Source organism: Pyxicephalus adspersus, chromosome 10, assembly GCF_032062135.1.
Source record: "Pyxicephalus adspersus chromosome 10, UCB_Pads_2.0, whole genome shotgun sequence".
NCBI lineage: Eukaryota > Metazoa > Chordata > Amphibia > Anura > Pyxicephalidae > Pyxicephalus > Pyxicephalus adspersus.
Genome location: NC_092867.1, coordinates 29,476,641 through 29,493,379, shown reverse-complemented (window position 1 = coordinate 29,493,379; position 16,739 = coordinate 29,476,641). Strand labels below are relative to the sequence as shown.

Sequence of the window (16,739 nt, the reverse complement as noted above, 5' to 3'; positions counted from 1 at the left end):
CCTGGATCAAGCAGGTCAAGAGATGCAGCAGCTGTTGTTTGAAGATAACTTTTTACTGAAGTTTTTAGGAGCAGATATAGTTAGCATCATACGAAATGCAGATTCCAGCAGCACAATGATGTTACAGCTGCAGACCATGTGTTCTGGTGTTGTCATAAATTAAACCCTGATTGGGAAAATATGCACACATGATATTCGTGAAGGTCCCCCTTTGAAAATGTTTACTATCTGGCTGTTATTTTGATTTAGGGGTTTTATTGGCAAACAGGAATTCTGACTTTATTATTTCAAAAGCTGCATGCTTGTGCCAGGTCAATTCCTTGGAAATAATTGGGACCATAAATAGCCATTATTATTTTAGGAGGGGTCTGAAATTTTCAGGCAATACAGGTTTTTTTTTAGGTTTCAAGTAAATCTACAGTAAGAGAAATCACTTGTGACAACAGTGAGTTATTACTAATATACAGAGTTTCCTGCATGTATCATTGTCAGTCTTTTACTTTTATAGCATTGTTTATTTACCTTGGTTTTAGGGTTCTCAGGGAGCTCTAGGAAACCTCTAAAGTATATTCAAATACTCCTAAATACTTGCATAGATATTCGGCAAATACTTTCTGTAGCTTGAATTCCGACACTGCTCACCCCCTCCTAATACTACCACCCATGCTTCACAGTTGGTCAGTGATCCCACATATTACATAGGTACATGTAAGGTACATGTAAAAACAGGCTAAGCTAGTAAAGACCGCTTCAGGTACGACATGTCTGGTTGCCTTTGGTGGTCCGCAGCTCCCGTACGGAATTTCAGGCTCAGGACAGTGGGCGGGTTGTCTCTCTAAACACTGCCCTCCCATCGCAGGTTTGAGAGTGGGGAGCGGGTTCTGGTATCATGATATCACTCTGGAGGAGGTGTCTTCCCCTTTGAGTGACTCATAGGCAGGGGTGTAGTGGGGCGGGCATGCACCATGACCCCTCTTCTTTTTTTACAACTACACGCCTGAGTTCTTTAAATGGGCAATTTTGTTACATGCTCCTCCGAACAAAATTTACAGGTGGCCACAGACACAATTCAGTTGAATAAGTAATGGAATATGGCTATTCATTTGGCAAAATGAATTATAACCTTGCAATAGAATTGAGCTCAAGCTCAGATGACCATCCAATCATGTGAAACCACAACTCCTTTCCTCACATGTGATTGGGTAATCATTGCATAGTGAATTTTCACCCCATTTACTATGCTAAGTGAAAATGTGAGGACCCTAAGCTCATATCTCATGCATATCCTCTTCTGCTGCATCTCTTTGTAGTTCTCTTCATTGGCTTCCATTTCACCTTAGAATCAAATTCATCTCCTGTGCTTTGCCTTCAAATCCCTCCACAGTACCACTTAGATTTCTGACCTGGTAAAAAAAATACTTCCCCAGCCGCTCTCTCTGCTCCTCCAATGACCTACTAAGGACTTTCTCACTCATAACCTCATCACACGCACGGACACAAGACTTCTCTAGAGCTGCCCCAGCTCTTTGGAATGGTCTTCCTCATCCTATTCGGCTTGCTCCTACTTTCTGCTCATTTAAAAGAGCACTCAAAGCCCATTTTTTCAAACTTGCCTACCCGTCTTCTGTCTTTTGAAACCATCACTACTTCCCACCATTACATATCTCCCCTCTTATTGTGTGTAAATTCCCCCACCTACTAGATTGTAAGCTCTTCGGGGCAGGGTCCTCTCCTCCTGTATCACTGTCTGTATTACTGTGTCATTTGCAAGCCCTATTTAATGTACAGCGCTGCGTAATATGTTGGCGCTATATAAATCCTGTTTATTAATAATAATAATAATAATAATAATAATATTAATAGCTTTAAAGATTGGCAGGAAGTTGTACTGCGACAGATACTTCTGGTGCTGATATCACAAAGGGTAATATAATATAATATTCTGCTGAACCTATCCAACACGGCCAATCCATATTCTCCATCCCAAGATTGTGCAGCCAGGGATTTCTCCCTTTAGGGGCCATTTTTAAATTCAGCTACAACAAGCCAGGGCGCTGGGCTTTTAAAATATTTTTTTGATACCCAAAAAGTTACTTCTGCCCATTTTTTTTCAACCTGACACATAGAAGGTGCATATTCTGAATTTATATAAACCACAATAAGTTGGTATGGCAGAGGGTGGGATGAGTTTACAAAGCTGAAAAAGAAAAAAAAATGTGTAACCTGATTCTAGTGATTTATGAACAGGGAGTTCACTATTGCTTTGCATTGGCAGGACCGGTCTAGGGGCGGAGATTGAGGAATTAACATTACAATTCAGGCACCTGAGGTTTTAGTACATGTAGCTCAGCATCTGATCACAAACGTGGAGCTGACTTGTGGACAACTTCTAAACTTCCTTTGGATCAGTGTGGACTCAGATAACACAAACACAGGATATATATATACAGCTGAGGCTGCTGTTGTCTGTCCTGGAACACAGTTTATGGTAAGCTGATCTGAGTTTAATCTACAAAAGTTATGGCTGGAATTCCTGTAATCTGTATATCTGAAGGCGCAAACTGGGGTGTACCTTTAACCTAACATTTTTCTTGTTTTTACTTTGGCTATAAATGTGACTTTGTGTGCTTTTATACAATTTACTTATTAAATAGTGTTAGTGTTTTTATGTATTGCTTTTTGCATTTACTGCATAATACTGCATGTAGGAATAGGAAAATTGTAGCCAATTTTAAGCCAACTTTTTTTTCTACTAGTGAGTTTGGCTAAACATGCTTTTATTCAAATTGTATTTTAAGTAGTGTTTTGTAATATTTTAGGTTATATTTATCCAGGACCATTATGGAAACTTTTTTGAAATACAAAAAGTAAAACAGGTAAATTGACTTATAAGTCAATAAGATTTTTTGTAAAATGACTGCATGCTGTCTGGTTCTACATACAGATGTGGTGAAAGTTGAAGTGAGGCTTCAATGTAAAGGGATCAATTCTTGGATGAGTTTGTTTGATAGGATCTCCATAAATCCTTCTTATCGGAATGATAGATTCTTTACCTGAAAGTGTATGTGCCGTCAAAGTTTTTTTTAATTTTTGATTAAGTAGGGAACAGTTAGACACTCCATTGAGTTGTTATTTGTCTGGTGACCATTGCCACTAATATAGGAAGTTAAGGTTTTATTCCTTTCCTGCTCTATAGAAAAATCAAAAACTGGCTGGACATAGAAAATAATGATATATCTATAATAATATGCAATGCCACAATTTTCTGCAATTCTGTAACAAATGGGAATTTCTAACTCATTCATCCTAATCATATCAAATGAACTGTGAAGAAGATGATATTCTTTTGCTTCATGGGCCTTTTGTCTAGGTGTAAAATCATTGAAATTTTACTGCTGATGAGATATAAATCACAAGCAGTTTGTACATTGTTTTAGTGATCTTCATCTGCACTTGACAAAGTACCTTTACCATCTATGTATACATAAGCCATGGGGGTTGTTGTTAAACATTTCTGCCAATGATCTATCTCTATTGTGGTTTTCTAATACTTTTGTGGCAGAGACACATCAAAAATTTGCAGTAAATAAATTTATAGCTGTTTTGTAGGATATATGTGTTGTTGAATAATCGCCTGTTTTTTTGGGCATGGTATGGCTGGCGGGCACCAGTCCAGATGGCTTGTATTTGTCAAGTTTAGAAACCACAATGATTTGCACTTTTCTAAAAGCAAAACTTTAAGTATGCCCCACTGAAGTATAATAATAATTGCTGTAACTTTCAAATAAAAGCACTGTAAAAGAAACACACTTAACGCAAAAGTATGAATGAAATGTAAATGAGAGCAATATTAAAATATTAGTTACATGTCACACAATGTATTCTTCTGTATTATAAACTGATGTCATGTTTTCAGTCTAAGCATTTTGTTTATGCATTCTCAAAGTTAGTTTAGGTGATCTCCACGGCTGGGTGCATCATTTGGAAAGATATTTGCAATGTTGATCCTTATGTTCCCAACAGTGGAGGGCAGGTCAGGTGATAGCCCGAAGCCTGGGAGCAGTTAGGTCTATTATAAGGCACCAGCCTTCACGCTTGTTCATTAGCAGACATATTTCTATTCCTCCTTTTCCTCCTCCTGCTCTGAACAAGGATATAGAAGCTGAAAGTATTTATTTTTGCTTTTCAATCTTTAGTTTACTTAGCCCATTTTTATGCAGGAATGAGTTTGAAAATTCCAAAAATGTAAAAGTTACAAAAAGTTTAAATGATAAATATGAACTTCACTGCTACCCCGAGGCATATTTCAACTTCCTTCTTTCACTGCTGGGAAACAAAATCAATAAAATACATTGTAACACATATATAACTATTTAGCATTGCAGAGAAAGTTCTTAATCTAGTGATTCAAATGTAATGCAGATTGTTGCTGTCAAGGGAAAGTACTTAGCATTACATTGGCATGTTTTCTCATTGTGCATATGAAAACGAACAAAAGCAGCATGTGGCACATTACAAATTTGACTTGTTAGTAGTAGAAGTACTAGTATTGGGCATTATCATAGAATGTGCTGGAGATTCGGTGTTGCCTTTAACAGCCAATCAGATTTTTTAATTTTTACCTTTAAATCTTATTTTGAAAGAAAGAAAATGGGAAATTAGATTGGAACTTCAAAATTGGCACCTCAACATATCACGGGTCACTGTAAACTTTGGAACATTATACCCAATGAACAAATGTAGCGCTCACCCATGGATGTGGGTTTCTTTGTAAGAAAAGGCTTCCTTCTTTGCAACCCTCCCCTATAGTCCAGATATCACCAAATACCATTTTGGGTACTGGGTCCTCAAACCAGTTTTATTGTGCATTTAGAATTCCATTGTACAATATTAATAGTGTTGTTTATATATAAATACACAAACCAGGCTGGTAAACAATAAAATTATAATTTGTTACAATTTTATTTTAGCTTATTTATCACCATATTTATTTATTAACACCAATACACAGTTTCTATACATGAAGCTATAGTCAAAAGAAGGGATGGTAGCCCATTTGTAGATGTGTACAAGCCTGTATAACTCATCACCAATTCTCAATATTTAGGGGATCAAGGTTATAAGAAAACTCACTTTGTTTTTCCTTGACTTATCATTTAATTAACACAAATTTTTATGTTAATATTTCCACCAATAACTCCCAAATAGATCAGAAAGATGACTTCTTTTAGGCACAGAATATAGACAAAGGACACATCTCTCTTAATTCCTCAGTTCCCAAAACAATGGAGAATTGATATGCAAAAATAATTCGAAAAAGTGACCTATTGTACTACTTTGTATGTGGCTTTTGGTAGTTTAATGATACATTATTTTAGAGAGGTCTATATATCTAACCAAAAAAGGAAAGCAGTTTAGGAACAAAGAGGGACAGAGGGATTTGGTTATAAAATAGGAAACATTTTGGAGCTATGTGTTGCAGTGTGACCTGCCAAAAGCCTCTTTCCTAAATTTTGAAGATTTGGACAGAACCAGTATAGTACTGGTTGGGCTATACAGTGGGGAATATAACTTTATGTGAATAGTGATTACATGTATGATGTCTGTATGTGTTCTCTGATTACCTCTGACCATACAGTTGAACAGGTGTCAGCCTACCCCTCCCCACTTCCAGCCTCCAGCCCTCCTTTGACTTACAGTTTGAATACTTTAATTGAGTGCTTTCTAGTCATCCATAGACAGCTCGCCCTAAGGGAAGTTGGATTTGTCTAATGCAAATGGATGTCCTCCTGAGTCTAAAGCCTTGTGCAGGTTTGTCCCTTGAAAAGATTTTTTGTGATTGTTTCCAGGGACAGATGATCGCACAATTGGTGTACACACTGAGCTGCTTTGTTATTTTAAGAGGGAAAGGGTAAGGCTATGTATACACATGCAATCATTGTCGTTGGAAAGGATCTTTCACTATCTTTTCCAACGACTAACGACTGTACGATGCATGAACGAGTGCTGTACATACAGAACAATTCTGCCCTATGGAGAGGGGAGGGGGAGAACGACAGAGCGGCACCCCGCTGCGCTCTCTTCACCTTCACTTCCATTATGATTGTTTGTTGTCCATAGTCCGGCCAGGCATTTAGTCACTTGCCAGGGTTGATCACAAAACAACGTCAGGGGACAACTGTACACACACTAGATTTTTGCTTGAGACATCATAATCTTGGATGACAAATGACAATTATCCAGCGTGTGTAAGCTTATGGTTTTAATTATATTCAGACCCTAAATTGTTATCTCCTGAGATGAACTTTCGTGATCATTATGTGCAATGGGGATTTCCCAATGCAGATGAAGATCGGGGTTGACTGTTGGCACTATGAAAATATAGTTTTTTATTATTGATAATATTAAGGATCATTTCTAGCAGTGAAAATTTTACGTCTGAACAGGGCTTAAAAGTTTATAGTGGCTACCACATTCACTTTCCTTCACGAGGGTGCCGGGTTTGAATCTTGGCCAATGATACTAACTGAAGTTTGTTCTCCTTGTGTTATACTTTGTACAGATCTCCAATAGACGTCACACGAAAATGATCTATCATGATTATTTCCAGTGTACACATAGCGCTGTTTTGTTCTATGGAGGATGAAGTTCTATGTGAGCAGGCGCTTTGCTCTCTCCTTCTTAGAAATGCACAGCAATAGTTTTTTTTCAATCTTTTATCAATCCAAGAACTATGTCAGGGAACTGCTGTACATTAGATTTTAGATTTTTGCCCAGGACAAGCACGACTGTTTGTCTACTTGTCAAACTCTATTTAACGTGTGTATGTAGGTTCTTTGCAAGTTTACCCGCTCTCCAAACATACTGGAAGGTCATTTGGCTTCCAGCCATAAGAAGGCCATGACTTTGATGGGGGCGTTAGATTGTGGACAGTTAGTGGTATGACTATGGACTCTGTAAAGAGCTGAGTAATATGCTGGCACTTTATAAATACACAGTTACTGTTTTTAAAAGACATGTTAAGCTGAACAGGTCCTAACAGGTTCATAGGTTAGAGGCAGAAGTACAACATATACTGGCTTTTCCACACAACTGACACTTGACATGCAGAACATATAATAATTAATAAAAGTGTACAAACAGTCACAAACCACAACAAGCAGAAAAACCACAAAACTGGAGTGAGCATAAGTATGTGTAGCAAACATAAAACTCTGTCTTGTTATCTGACTGTGAAGCTTGGTATGATCTGTACAGTGATAAGGAACCTTGTATTGGTGTCCATGTACATCAACTAAACAATATCTCTCAGCAGTTAGTCACATTCTACTGGATTTATTTTTGTAATGCTGAAGACGTTTCACAGCCGATCCAAGTTGCTTCTTCAGTTCAGTTCAGAACTGTGGCTGTCAATGTAGCAGGAGGTGAGGAAAAAAATAAAAGTTCCAACCAAAGGGACTTCTAACTTCTAAGTATTTTCTTTAAATTCCACTTATGAGTGTAAAGCAGGAAATCTACTTACACACAGCTAAAAAATATCTATCAGGGGTTTTAATCAATACACTATTCAAAAAAAAAGTTTTGTCAATAGTTTTTTTATTTTAACTTGGTGATCCACATATCCTTTAATTGAATTTAGGAGATATACAGTAGATATACAAAATATATTTAAAGTGTGGCTGCGGATAGGCAACTTTTTCCATGGGAATAGGAGCAGAAGGCGTTCGTTCATCCTTGAGGTTGAGCCTTTGCATGTGGCGTGATAATTTTTTTTGTTAGTGTTATTGGTTTATATGTGTGCGTTCTGTCTCTATAGCAGAGGAAAGGTTCAGAAGGCTTGCTGTGAGCTTCTCCAACATGCTGAAAAATGTTCATGTGTAATAATGATTACCTCTGTCCACCATAGATCCTATTGCCTAGGTCCTCCTGCCTAGGACTTCAGCATTATACCTGTAATCAAAATCAGGGTAGCATGGTGGCTATTGGTGGCCTGTTGCATGTTCTCCCTGTGTTCCTCTGGACACTCTATTTTCATTAGGTCAGTTAACTTCCTTGCAAAGCGTTCAGGCTGCAAAGCTGTTAGGTGTGATATGGATGCACCACTGTGAATATAAAATAATAAAATAAACAAAATAAAATAAACCTATATTGTGTAAAATAAACATTATTGCTTAAAAGTATTGTACAATATATTATCACTCATTACAAGAGAGTCAAGAAAATGGGACCTGCCTATTTCCAAAGATTGATATTGCACAGAACATGTCAGACTCTGCTCTTTATTAACCACATTATTTTCATTAAAGAACAGAAGGGTAAGGCTAATTTCAGACATGTGGTCTGCCTCAGGCTCAACTGCTCTTTCATCTGAATGGGAACAGTTGGAAGCCACTTTGTGCAGGTGGTTGGAGGTGGTTACAGTGTGGTTGTTGTGGATAGCCACCTTAGTTGCTGAACACAACATGATGCTTCCGGACGTACTTGAGCAGCCAGCCACTTCCATTGACTTGAGTGCAACCGCCTTCAACATCAGTGATTGAAAAGCAGTTGCAGTTGCTGATGAAGGGCTGAGAAAGAAACTTCAACTTCAACTATTCTCAACTCCAGAACACCGGTCGTACTGTGGTTGAAACAACACCTGCAGCGTTTAACAAGTAACCTTATTACTGATGTACAAAACATGAGTTCACTGTGAAGTGTATGTCTTTTTCTAAAAGCAGAATGGTATGCATGCCTGTACTGGTGTTCCTAGCTTTAGTCCCATTTATAAGATATTTTTACTTGTCAATCCTGTCTCAGCTGATAAGCAGGAATTGACTGTCTACATTCACCCCATGTGCCCCCTCCCTCCTAGGTAAATACAATTTTGTCAGTCAATTTATTTTACTGTGTAAACAGATAGAGAAGGGAGCCACAGATGGATGGAGAATGAGAAGTTTAATTGCAATGATGGACAGTAAGCTTCCATCTCCAGCCACAGGATACAAGGAAAAGACAGTGCCACCTACCTCAGGGATCCATGACTTTCTTTAATGATCCGTGGATGTGTCAATGGATGCTCTACTTTGGTCCTCCTACTTGGAGTGAGTATGGGGAACATAACAAGGGTTTTATTAGAGTAGGACTGGCATAGGAAAGGTTTTTTTTTTACTTCCGCCTTTAAAGGTCTGGAACATAGATAACAATCCATGTTCAGTAATAACCCACAAGATGTTCTAAGGAGTACACAGATAAGAGTTTAGTATCTCTTATGTTTAGGTCTCATGTTACAGTGGTGGTAGTGTGAAGTTGTTCATTAATAATCAGGCAGATATAAGTCACTTCTAGAAATGAAATATTTTTTTAGTATCCTTGGTGTTAAATTTGGTCAGTAAACTTTTTTAAAGTTACGTTCAGTCTTGTTTTACTTGCAGATAGTGTAAGACCTAGGCTTGAATATGGCTTTATCTGGTAGTTTCCTGCCTGCTCATTGCTCAGTCACATAACTTTGTGATAGTCCTGGTATTCCCAGATTGGAACTCCATTCTAGACTTAACATCTCTGGTTTTTACTGATATCTGTGGGGCCTCTGGGTGTTCTGGGGGAGGGGGATTTCCTTTGTTGTCTGTTCTGTAGACCACATAGGAATATTGGAAAAGGCTTATCCTAACCATGTGTACTACACCAAAGCCCGATTGGCTGCTAGCTTGGTCCCTCCTTCGTCCAGCCTGCTCAGGAATCATACCAAAACTCACACTTGTTGCATTTATGAATCTGTGTTATATGTTTGTAGTTTATCTGCAGGAAATTGAACTTTTATATATATATATATATATATATATATATATATATATATATATATATATAGAGAGAGAGAAAGATCACACAACGGAGCATTGAGCTACCACTAGATCAAATGTTGGAAGCAAGATGGAAGTGAAGAATGAAGTGAACAGGGTGGAATCATAGAATCTTAGTAAATCCCCCATAGGTAGTTTTATTAGTGCCAATTAACACTGGAATGTATTGTTGGTAAATAACCATGATGGGCTAATAACAGGAGATTGCTATAGGTTATAGGAGAAAGCTATTGGAACAAATGACTTCCTTTATAGACAAGACATGCCATTCTTTCAGTGTGTGCAGGTTAGCACCTCCAGATTATCTCTTTCACTACCCTTCCATTAACAGCACTATGCAAACACAACAATTTGAGATCTTTTCAGACATCCATTGGGTTTGTGCCAGGTGAGATGTCTCCATACATCTTAAAAGTCAACTCAATTCAAGTTGTAAGATTAATGGAATGTTTAGTAAATTAAGGTATGGCAGCTACTCTCAGATATGGATAGAGTACAATGCTCAGGATCATTTTGTTAGATTGGAAAAAAACAAAGATGTGAATGCTTAGCACATGATAGGTAAATACTTTAACAATGTTAAAAGCTTTTTAAAATGAATATCCAGGTTTGACAAAGCTTTTTATGCGTTTTTCTGAGATCAATTTGGCAGTTTCAGGGTCTGAATTATATTTTGTATAAATCAAGAGCATCTAAAACCCTTAAAGGAGAAGTCTAAGTTAAGCCAAAAACTACATTCTTCCACCACCCAGCCCTCCTCACCATAACTAGAATGAAGTGTTCCAGATAAACTTAGGTTAGGAGGGCTGACAAAAGTGGAGTTGGCCAGGCAGACTTGTACTTTAATGGATATGATGATGTTGGGAAAGTATCTGATTTTTTTCCCATTATGTGTTTACATTGTTGTATGGATGCAAATGTATATGTAATAGAACATTCTCCCGATATTACCCTTATTTCAGTATTTGTTGTTAACTTGACAAGAAATTATTCACACTTACCTCTTTCCTCTATAAGTGTGGACGTGTAGCTTATAACTGCAAAGTATCTCACAACTATGAATATCAGAAACCCTGGCAAATGTAATAGGTGGAAAGCTATGGTATAAATCACCATCCAAAGACCTAGAAGATTTACTTACACAGAAAACTTGTTTAATACCCAGAATCAATAACAAGCCTACGAACCATATTCAATGCTATTAGACAGCTAGGACAAAAAAACATCAAAGTTTTACAACCCCTGGCCTGTGTCCTTTAATCTTTGCTGGAGGTGATGTGACCCCTGGTATAAAAGAACACATCTGGTAGGCTTATATTTCGGCACATTTGTATACATTTAGGACATAACCTAGAAACACAGACCACCAATTGTCTGTAGCTTAGTCTCACTGAGGAGCACATTGTAGCATCAACCCCAACTTCCTCACCTTTCTTCAACATAACTTTCATGTAGCCTTTACATTCCTTTATATTAACTTTTTTAGTGCTGTAAGGCTGTATAGGAATACTGTCTTCATTCGGTAACAATCGTGTTTTCTTTTACCTGACAAAAACACAGCTGAAACATTAGAGAATGTCCTGCTTATGGACAAAATGTTCCTGGTTTCCTTCCGCATGTCAATTTGCCTATCTGAAAAGTTTCACGGTGGAAAGAATGCTTGGTGCCCATCCATCTAATATTTGTGGAGATCATTAGGTTCAATATGGATGGATCTCTAAGTAATCCTAAAAATCAATAATCTATTGCAATCCCAGTTTGGTGGTTCCTCTGTCAAAGCTTAGACTTGGCTCTTTTTTTGGTCCTATTTATAAAGTTAGTGAGGATATATTGGGAGATATGGTGAATTAGACTAATGTGTTTCAGACGTTTGTGGGAGTACACAAGATGAAAAGCCCAGGCTGTGTGTAAGCTAAACTGCCTGAGGCCAATTCTGAAATGCTTCCCAGCCCCTTAGTCCTAAGTATTTCAGATTTGGCTCTCACGGGTTTCATCTGCGCACATAAGAAGCTAAGGACTTCTGTAAGTACAAAATAATCATGAAATATATGCTTTTATGGGATAAAACTTATAAAAATCTTAAGATTTCACAAAGAAATGATTAATTTAGATGCTTATTATGAATTTTCAGGGAGGTCACAGTGGTCTAAGAAATATCTGGTCTCACCAATAAAATGTTAGCTTCCACCATGAAAGGATAATGGATATAATTCTGATAAGCTGTATATTTCCAGACATTTCTCTGGGTAACCCTGGATAGTAATTGGCCATTGCTCATTTATGAATTTGGAGTGAAGCCAACTTGATTATGTAAGTGAGACTGTCAGCTTTACACAGACAAATTCACTGGAATTTTGGTGACCATTGGTTGGTAAAACCTTGAAACCTTTGTCCACTCATCAACTAACAGTTATTTAAAGATTTTATGCTTCGTTACACTTATCTGCTGCCTTGTACTTATTTTTACTTAAACGTTTCTTCTGTGGGTTGAGATAATGAAAAACAGGTGACCAGGTTTCTTGTATCCCATACAGTTCCTTCTCTCTATCCATCTGTCTTTTTACTCAAATACAGGTCTTCAGTTTCTTTCCCCATCCTTCTACACTTTATTAGTTCTCTGGTTCTTCCTTCACAGTAGTCACAAGTCTGAAAAACCTTGACACTCATACCAAAACGCAAAGTAACTTTCAAATTCTCAGTTTCAAACTTTATTTTTTGTTTCTTTTGCTAAGCAATATAGAAATAAGCTTCAATTAGTAGATTTCTTATTTTACTGCAATTAATAGATATCTAAACCCAACTAAAATGCTATAGGCTTATCACCCCCGAATTAATTAACTATGCAAAAAATTGTCACAAGGAATGCTCAGCAAAAATTGATATATATTCTGGTTTAGGTTGATAGTAAAAATTCCTGAATAGGAGGCACAGGGAGCCTAGTAGAAGACCCAAGGCACATAATTCTGAGTGTCAGGATCTAGCCATACTCCTAGTGACAGCTTGAGCCCTTTCCAGCTTTGTGCTGGGGCAGCTAAAGTCTTGAGACCTATGACAGTGGTATTTAATTCATCCCGCAATGACTGTTGCTTATCCTGGGTATAGTTCATATCCTTCACTGTACAGTGCTGTGTTAGATATTCTGATGACACAGCACACTGATTACTGCATAGGGAGAAGGTGAAACCGACAACACGTCAAGAATGTACAATACTCTGTGTGCCTGTGCTCATTTCTTCACTGGGTTCAGGGCAAAGACATATCGGAAACGTGAAGAGAAGTGTTTATCTTGGAATGATTGGAGCCTGACATCAGGAACTACATAAGAAAATCACATGTGGCGTGTTCCCACAAACACTGGGAAATGATCAGTCTCACTTTGCTGTCAGCAGGGATAGACTAATGTCAGAGCTGGATTGAGTCATACTTCAGCCACGTGTTTCTTTCACAAGGCAAACATTCAAATCCTTGCAGGCCTGCCAAGTTGGCCTCTTTTTCACAATGTAATTCTTCTGTTTAAACTGAAAGACACATACTAAGCTTATATATTACACAAGATAGCATGTGCACAGTCGGTTCACCTAGCAGAGGCCTCACGGTTCTACCCATTGAATTTGCCTGACACAAGGCAGAGAAAAGCCTAGCTATAATAATATTCAATATTTGTATTTTTGGTTTAACATATCTAATTCTCCACATATTTTGGGATCCAACTGCATGACCTAATAAATTCTATCTGAAATGTATCTTGTTTTATAGCAGGGGCTCTTAACCGGGGGTATCCATACCTCTTGGGGGTATAGGAAACAAATGCTGGGGGTATGGGACTCAATGTCTGGGTACTGGTATTTATTTAATGTATTAATTTATACTTGGGTAGTACCTGAATGGAACGCGATATAATCTTCAACAACATTCAACATTTCCTGCAAATGCTTGTATTTAATTATATTCTACAAGTTTAAATTTTTAATTAAAATTATAAAAATTATAAATAAATAAAATATGGGACCATTTTGGACAATCCATTGGGGTCTGGAGTCATCAAAAGGTTAAGAACCCCTGTTTTAGAGTGATGAGGGGTTAGAGCAGCCAATCTCAACCAGGTTTTTGTGAAACCTTTGGGTTCCTCCCGATGTTGCTAGGGGATCCTAGGGTTGACTGATATCTGCTAGTTCTGGTTTCAAAGCCACTCGACAGATCCACTTGCATGACATTAGCTGTGTAAAAGGGTGATGTTCTGACCAATACTCGAAGGGAAATTTTACCCATTGACCCCAATTTAATTCATTATAGCAGGGGGATCACTAAGACTTAAATATTATTCAAAGGGGTTCCCTAGAGTAAACAGGTTGAGAAAGGGTGGGTTAGAGGCTCCATTTTTCTCTTTGTGAAATGTTTCTCTTACCAGAAGAGGAAAAGGAAGGAAATCTTTTAATAAGGACACTTTTTCGGGGGGAGGGGATTTGCCTCACTAACTTCCTCACTACTCAAAATATGTGCTGGGGATGTCAGGGATTGTCCATAGCTAGTGGGTTACCCACCACTGGCGTAGACCCTCTGCCAGATTTCCTTATAGGAAGTAATGGAGCATCTCTCCTACAGGGACGTGGAAATAAAACATATTTTAGTAGACTGAGGAAGTATGTGAATGCCTCTGTCTTCACTTCTCTATGACCTTATTTGCCTTTTCTCATATGGGTATTACAGAAAAAGGAGGTAAAGGAAAATCCTACCAATCTATTCACAGGAGGACATAAAAAAATCAAGTTGTATTCCTTCCCTATTCTGTTAGATTATGATATTTAAAATGTCTAGTTGGGGCTAGGCTATATTATTACTATTATTATTGTTTTGGTCTAAATTCTAAAATAACCCAATAGTAGTCCAAAACCAGAAAATGTACAAATATTGAACAAATACATAAAACAAAGGGAAATATGTAACAAAAATGTATGTTTACATTTCTAAGCATTTTTAGGAGGAAATAAGCTATGGAAAGTAGCCAAATATTCTCTATTAGGTGTGGATTATTCCGGTGCGGTGGACATCTAGGGTTCCATCTTCTGCTTATGTTCTATTCTCCAAACTCCCCAAATGTGTTGACTTTTGTTTTTGGCTTTCATAGCATATATGGATTTGTTTCTACACTCACTGAACAAAGCACAAGGTGATAGTTTGCTTTTTGTGCAAGAATTAACATGTGGTATGAAACCTCAGCCAAAGGGATGTAGTTCAAATGAGGAAATGGGAGCGGTAAAGGTCATGCCCGATTAGGAATAGGAGTTTGTGACAAAATAAATCTCCGAAGTTAGACTGCATAGTGACAGAGGACTATATTCATTAAAATGACCTGAGAATTATAGTTGTTTAAAATGAATGATTTTACAGCATTGGAATAGAAATTAATAAATTCTTTTTCAGTGCAGTGCAAAGTGTGGGTTGTATTGATGTGAATGGCCAGTGCCTGTTCATATTTCTGAGCTAGTTTGGAAGAATCTAGAAGACTGTGATGTCCTATGGTTTTGAATGATACTTTAGCATAGGTTAGAAATCCATACTTGATCATCACCTTTTTCCAATAGTGATTGAAGCAGGAAGCATTTTTCCTTTGTTTCCCTGTTTCCATTGCCTTCCTTGTGCAGTGACATAGAGAATTATTGAATGGTTTGCTTTGATCACTCAGGTTAAAGTCTTAAGCCAACTTAAAGAGTGCCATTCCTATGTCATACTGGCCTTATACTTGTTACAGTTTAGTGCCTACCTACGTTTTCTGGAATGACAGCTGAGAACAACTGTGACAATGACTGCTCCATATATTGATGTACCTTGCTGTGTGAATTGCAAGCAGTTAGCATAAACAAGTAAAAGTATAAGCCACAAACACATAGCTAGAATTCCTAGAAGGTCAACAATGGCAGTCCCCATACATTTGTAGCACATATTGTGCCCGTGTCTGCGCTATATCTAAAAAGAAATAGATGCACTTCAAATACTTTTCCCATAAACTTCTGTATGCCTGTAACCCAGTACTGTCATATGGAGCACCAGAGGAATTGGAAAAGAGGAAAGTAAGGAGACCAGAGAATTGGACAAGCCAAAGAGGAACATTGAGATCAGTATTATTACATGCTATGCTGAATGAAAATTACATATTATTTATCTGGATAAAAAATTGTATTTGTAAGATCACTTTATTGTATGCACACTTTATTGTAACCACTCTTGTTTCTTTTTGTGAAACCTGATGTAGTAAGGTAATTGTGTACATTGTCTCAATTCAATAGAACAATACAAAAAGCCTATTTGTGAAAAATAGAGATAATCATGCTTTATTATACCAATACTCATGTATGGGGACAGGTGTTTGGCTGTAGGTTAGAGAGTCCTGCTTGATATTTGAAAGATTAGTTTAGGTGGGCAAAAGTTTAGGTGGGCAAAAGGTAAAATGAAAGTAGTTAGAGAGGGAAGAAAAGATAGAGGGGCAGCAGGATTAGGGTGGGGGGAGCGGAACCAAAATTAGGAGGGGTTTGCCCCCACTGGCCAACAGCGGGAGGGTTAAGATTGGTAATTTAAGATAGGCAAACGTCTTAACACTATCCAGGAAGTCCAGATCCAATGTTCCACCACTCTTGTTTTTAACCAGATAACTAATTAAAATTCCTAGTGGACAGACATTTTGGATAAATTCATATGAGTACGTGACTAAGGCTATGTACACACGAGCAATCATTGTCGTTGGAAAGGATCTTTCACAATCCTTTCCAATGACTAACGACTGCATGATACATGAACGAGTGCTGTACATACAACACCATTCTGTTCTATGGAGAGCGGAGGGGGAGAACAACAGAGCAGCACCTCGCTGGGCTCTCTCCCCCTTCACTTCCATTACGATTGTTC

The 16,739-nt window shown here is 37.8% G+C and overlaps 1 protein-coding gene and 1 long non-coding RNA gene across 3 annotated transcripts in view; one reads left to right on the top strand and one right to left on the bottom strand.

The window, feature by feature from the left end:
• The first annotated feature begins 2,336 nt into the window (after positions 1–2,336).
• SLC16A12 (solute carrier family 16 member 12) overlaps positions 2,337–16,739 on the top strand; it is a 30,657-nt gene continuing 16,254 nt past the window's right edge. The window contains exon 1 of one of the 2 annotated variants that reach the window (XM_072423909.1): positions 2,337–2,488. The gene's annotated coding sequence lies outside the window, so the exon portion shown is untranslated. Of the gene's footprint in view, positions 2,489–8,951; positions 9,084–16,739 lie in introns of those variants that run through there. The other variant, XM_072423911.1, reaches the window with a different exon arrangement.
• On the bottom strand, positions 7,580–9,513 carry LOC140339300 (uncharacterized). Its single transcript, XR_011922421.1, has 2 exons — positions 9,009–9,513; positions 7,580–8,102 (listed from the first exon to the last, which is right to left on the bottom strand). It is a non-coding gene; the product is annotated as an uncharacterized lncRNA (long non-coding RNA).